General features: G+C 42.6%; 1 pseudogene; it reads left to right on the top strand.

Moving 5' to 3' along the window:
- Positions 1-1,110: 1,110 nt before the first annotated feature.
- LOC115896374 lies at positions 1,111-5,283 on the top strand (annotated as a pseudogene).
- The last annotated feature ends 568 nt before the right edge of the window (positions 5,284-5,851 follow it).

Below are 5,851 nucleotides of genomic sequence, written 5' to 3'. Positions count from 1 at the left end.
GTTTTGAGACAGGGTCTCACTGTGTCACTCAGTGCACTGGAGTGCAGTGGCACGATCGTAGCTCACTGCAGCCTTGACCTCTTGGGCTCACAAGATCCTCCTGCCTCAGCCTCACGAGTAGCTAGGACTACAGGCATGTGCCACCACATACGGCTAATTGTTTTTTTTTATTTTTTTGTAGACGTGGAGTCTCCTTGCGTGCTCAGGCCCATCTCAAACTCCTGGTCTTAAGTAATCCTACCACTTCAGCCTCCCAAACTGTTAGGATTACAGTTGTGAGCTACTGCACCTGGCCTAATTTCTAATGATAGTATTTGCCAGTAAAATAACTTAAAACAGGCTGAGTGTAATAGCTCATATCTGTAATTCTGGCACTTTGGGGGGCCGAGGCAAGTGGATCACTTGAGGTCAGGAGTTCGAGAGCAGCCTGGCCGACATGGTGAAATCCCGTCTCTACTAAAAATACAAAAAATTAGCTGGGCATGGTGGCACACACCTACAATCCCAGTTACTTGGGAGGCTGAGGCAGGAAAATAGCTTGGACATAGGAGGCAAGGTTGCAGTGAGCCAAGATCACGCCACTGTACTCCAGCCTAGGCAACAGAGTGAGACTCTGTCTCAAAAAAAAAAAAAAAAAATCAAATATTTTAAAGAGATTTTACCTATTCCTTCATACTCTTAAACAATTTTAAAATATTTTCATGTGGCTTTACAAAAATACATACAATGGCACAGAATAAATGAAAATAGTAGCAAAATGACTATATCTGTGTATCTTTCTATATCAATTTCCTCTCAATATCAATTTCCTATTCCCCACAAATAGCTATTTCCTCTCTCCTGGTTCCAATTATTTGTGGCTATCTAGAAAGCTCTGGTTTCCTCTAGAACTGATCAGTGCCTTGCTCTGGCCCCAGCCTGCCCTGGCTTGTCTTCATGTGGGGTCTGCATCACCTTCTTCAAAAGCACAATTCAGTCTCCAAATGACTCAGGCAAGAACTTTTGTCTCAAACAAATCTGTTTATCAGAGAGCCATTGGATCGTAGGTTATAGAAGCTCAACAAACAAGATATTCCATCTCAAATTGATGACCTCTTGGCAAACACAATAATGCCACCCAGGGAAGCATATGATCTCAGGAACACCACAGCACATCATCGGCCACTGAAGAAACAGGTTAGGCATCTGCTCACTGGCACTTCCTGGTTGAAGTACAACAATTAGTATCTTTTCTGAATATGTGCAGCTTTGGGATTATTAATTTCAGCATGAGAAATCATTAGTATTCTTAATTTAAAGAGGAAACCTTTGGACAGGAGTCTGCGGCTATAAATCAATACTAAAGATTTTCTCTGATTATGATGTTTTACCTGACTCTGAAAATGGATTTTTTTTCCCTTTTCATTTTGAGCTTTTGAATTTGACTTAGCACATGGACTCTGTCAGGTTCCTGTGGTGAATTGATAATGAAATTAGGAGAGACAGGGTCCATTGACTTAGAAGACCTGTGCCATTAGTTAAGTCTTCCCTCTGTTTCTGCAACTGGCTTGACACCCACTTAGTCACCTGGGTTTTGGCACTTGCCTCTGACACTAACACTTGAGAGAGCAGAGCTCAGAATGGAGATGAGGAGGTAGCACAGTAAATAGGCATTATCAAAAAAAGACAGAGGTTAAAATCAATACCTCCATTAACATTGAGAAGCAGACTTTTCAAAGAACATTTATATGTTTAGCTGACAGTAATGTACCAATAAGACTACTTCCTTTATAGGTCACAAAGTATGTAACTATCCCTATGGTGTTATTTATTTTTCTTCCCATTTGGCTAAGAAGTATCATCAATAGGATTTAAAACTAAAAATAAACAAACAAAAAAACTCTGCCCAGCAAAAAATACTCAAATAAAGGATAAAATTTTCAACAAGGTAGATACAACAAAATTCTAGTAATATACATCAAAATTATTAATAATACACAGTAAAATAGCTATTCTCTTGAAGTTTGTCGTAAGGCTTTGATGTATACGTGTATCTTTTTATAAGGTCATTACTTTTGTGATGCATGTGACTGAGATACCTGTATTGCAATGAACTGTATGTTTCTGGTTTTGTTTTAACGGCATTGTGTTACTGTTTGTTATCCCGTCATTTTCAAATATAGGTTTAATTCCTGGTTTTCACATTCCTTAGCTCTGTGACTGTCAGAAGTCAACTTACAATCATGCTCGGTTTCCCTATGTGTTACAGTAGTATTAGGAGAAATAAGTGATAGATGTGTGTAAATGCCTAGCACAGTGCCTGACACAAAATACAGTCTCAGTAGATGCTAGTCCCCCACCTCCCCACCCCACCCCTCATTGCTTTCTCTTCCTCCCATGTTGGTCCCCTTGCCTCCTCTGCTTTGCCATCTCCTTCTCTACACCGTCAAAGGAACACCTCTGGGCAAAGGAGACCACATCCAGTTATGTCGGATAACACATTGACCTGGTGCCCTTCACTCCAGTGTAAAGAGGCTGGGTACCTCCCCTGTAGCTGTCATCCTTGCTCCTCTGATGTTCTTTGCTAGTGCCTGTGCACAGGAGCCAAAGCTTAGTATGGCCACCTATCATCACTAAGCAGTGTAGGATTTGGGGCCGTCTCACCTCCAGGAACAGAAGTTGGAGCAAATAAAAAGACGTAGTCTGTCAACTTGGACTTTGCAGGACACTCTGAACTTGAGTCCAATCTTCAAGAAAGAACAGGTTTAGAACAAAGAAGTATTGAGAACCTTGAAGAAAGTGAGATCGCCTTAAAATCCATCTGAGCAAAAGATAGGCTCAGCAGTATCTGACATGCATCCTAGACTATGGAAAAGCACATTTCAAAAAAGTTCAAAGAAAATATATGTTTGGTCCCAGGGCCAGAGGGTTTTTCTAGAAGAGTATAAATAGGTCCAGAAGGACTAGAAAATTAAATTCTAACTATATAATAAAAATTAGCCAGATATGGAAGAAAAACTAAAGAAATCAATATGGTTCCTTGGGAACTCCCCTTGGAGCTCAGATATTAAAGGCATGTCTGAATGATCAAAGAACTTGTAGCCAAGAACAAAGCAATTCAATAGCACAAACCTAAAAGAATGGTGTCATATAGAATAAAGTGAAAATAAGCACAGTTTTGCTGAATAAAAGGTTAAAAATGACTTTTACTAACGTGTACAGAGTAAGAACAAGGAACTGTTAGCCACATTTCTAAGAGATCATGATGTAATGGCAATGAGACAAAGAGAAAATAGAATGACTTAACTCCATTTTGCTTGTGTCTTTTCCACTAGAAGAATGACCTTCAGACTGAAAATGCAGATGTGGCTGACAACTGCAGACAAAAAGTGTTCTCTATCAGGCAGGGAGCCCGGGGTGATTTCCATAGGCCAGTTGTCAGCAGTATGAAGAAAACTGGAAGCCAGAAGCCGGGGCTACTAACTGTGATGGCCCATACAAGAGGAGATAAGGACACAATGAGGCAAGTCCAGAGGAACAGAGCAAAGCAGGCACAGGGGAGAGGGGCTGAGAGGGTGGAAATGACAGAATAACCCACTGCAAAGCCTCTAGAAAAGCGCTTGGATGTGCTGCTTAAGGGTGAACTTACAGAAGGAAAGGATCCACACATCTTTTGTGGAAGCAGAAAGCAAACAGGATGGGGAAGGGGAGAGCAACCACATGAGTCTATTCTGGAGACAGAAAGTGGGGCTGTGTGTGGAAGACATAGTGAGAATCCCGGTTCATCAAGTCACAGGTTATTTCCAGGAAATAGCTGGCTATAAAGGGGCCTTAGAGGAAAGGATAAACACTATGTCTGAAGGGTTTACTACCTGTCAGAAAGTCTCCAATGAGCGCTCCACACCTGATGAGGATCCAGAGAGGAATTAAAAACAAAACAAAACAAAAAAACACACACATATAGAGCCATTCATTTGCCTCCTCATTCTGGGGATACCATGTAATCTGAATATAGAGTTGAAATCTGAAGGAATCAAGAGTTTCGTGGATTTGTTTTGTTTTGTTTTGTGTGGGATTGATTAGTTAACAGTGAAACTGTTGAAAACTGTGGACAGAGCCCACCCCTCCTCTCCCTGTGAAAGGCAGGAATCTGGATTAATTCTTTAATTTCAGGGTGTTAATGCCAGTAAAGAAAGCCTTGTGGTACCACCAGAGCCCATGCTGAGGCTTCCTAAGGCCGACTGGGGTGGTGGTCATGAGAAGGAAGTGGACATATGGGCGGAGAACTTCCAGACCAGTAGAGCTTAGCCTGAAGAAATACTCCACATGTTTGGAGTGTGAAAACTGTATTCAGACAAGGGTGCCTCACTTTAAAGAAAAATGTTGCCAAACTGAACTCTGCCAGATGAGGAATCAAAGATGGCTAGCTAGGAGTTAACTGACACAGCCGGAAATCTGGTATCAATTCCATGTAGCCTTAGAGGAAGAATGTCATCCAATTCTGAGGCAATCTAGCGTCAAGGTCAAGCTCAGAAGCTCTAGACCCAAATATGAGGGTTAAAATTCCGGCCCTACTATGAATTACATTACCTTTTCTGTATAATAACATTAATAATAATAATTGCATAGAATTGTTGGGAGGATGAAATGAATTAATACGCATCACCTGCCTAAACAGTGCCTGGAACATAGCAGTCACTCAATGCATGTTGGTTATCATTAATATTATTATCCAATGAATAATAGTTATAATAAAACAGATAGGTATATATTGCTATATTAAAGAATATTTCGCAATTCAAATCGTTGAACAAAGTAATCCGGGTTACCTTTAAATAGCCCCGAGGCCGCTGCGAGAGGAGCCGCCGCCAGGTCCCTGCGCAGCTGCAATGGATGGTCGTGCGGAATGCTCCAGTTTCCTGCTCAAGAGGAGTAAGTAGACCTGCAGGACAGGGCCCAATAACCTGAAGGCCTGCAACTCCTTCCGCCACCACGGGCTGATTCACTGCAAGACTGTGGGCGTGGAGCCGGCAGCCGACTGCAGAGGTGTGGTACTGGTCATGAAGCGAGATCCAGCCAGCGAAGCCTGCCACCTCCTATGTGCGGCTATCATCAACAAGAATGCTCGCGCCAACGCTCAGCAGCATCGGACACATGATACTCCAGAACAAGTATGCCCTGACCTGCGCATGGCTGCCATCCCCGGGGCCAAGCGTCCTGCACAGCCAGAAGCCTGTAATGGTGAAGAGGAAGCGGATTCCGCCCCACCAAGAGCTCCTGAGGCCTGCGCCCCCAAAGCAATAAAAAGTCAGTTGGCTTTCTCAAAAAAATTATAATAATAAAATAAAATAAAATAAAAAATAAAAAAGTTAAAATGTTTAACCAAGATTAGAGGATCATCTGAAAGAAGCAAGGAGGAGCTGCTGCCTGCTTTCAGTAGACAGAGGAACTGGCTGAGTCTAGTTTTTCTGACTTTCGGAGTATATACGTACATATGTGTGTATAGGTGTGTGTGTGTTGTGTGTGTGTGTGTGTGTGTGTGTATATAGTGACGGGTCTCGCTCTGTTGCCCAGTTTTGAGTGCATGATCATAGCTCACTGTAACTTGGACCTCCTGAACTCAAGTAATCCTCCTACCTCAGCCTACTGAGGATGAGAAATGCATATTTCAGGATGGGCGCGGTGGTTCATGCCGTTAATCTTAGCACTTTGGAAGACCGAGGCAGGCGGATCACCTGAGGTCGGGAGTTTGAGACCAGCCTAATCAACATGGAGAAACCCCGTCTCTACTAAAAATACAAATTTAGCCGGACATGGTGGCGCATGCCTGTAATCTCAGCTACTTGAGAGGCTGAGGCAGGAGAATCGCTCG

The sequence above is a fragment of the Rhinopithecus roxellana genome, chromosome 3 (assembly GCF_007565055.1).
Source record: "Rhinopithecus roxellana isolate Shanxi Qingling chromosome 3, ASM756505v1, whole genome shotgun sequence".
In the NCBI taxonomy this organism is placed as follows: Eukaryota; Metazoa; Chordata; class Mammalia; order Primates; family Cercopithecidae; genus Rhinopithecus; species Rhinopithecus roxellana.
Note: the sequence above shows the minus strand (reverse complement) of the source record. Positions and strands in the feature narration are given on the sequence as shown.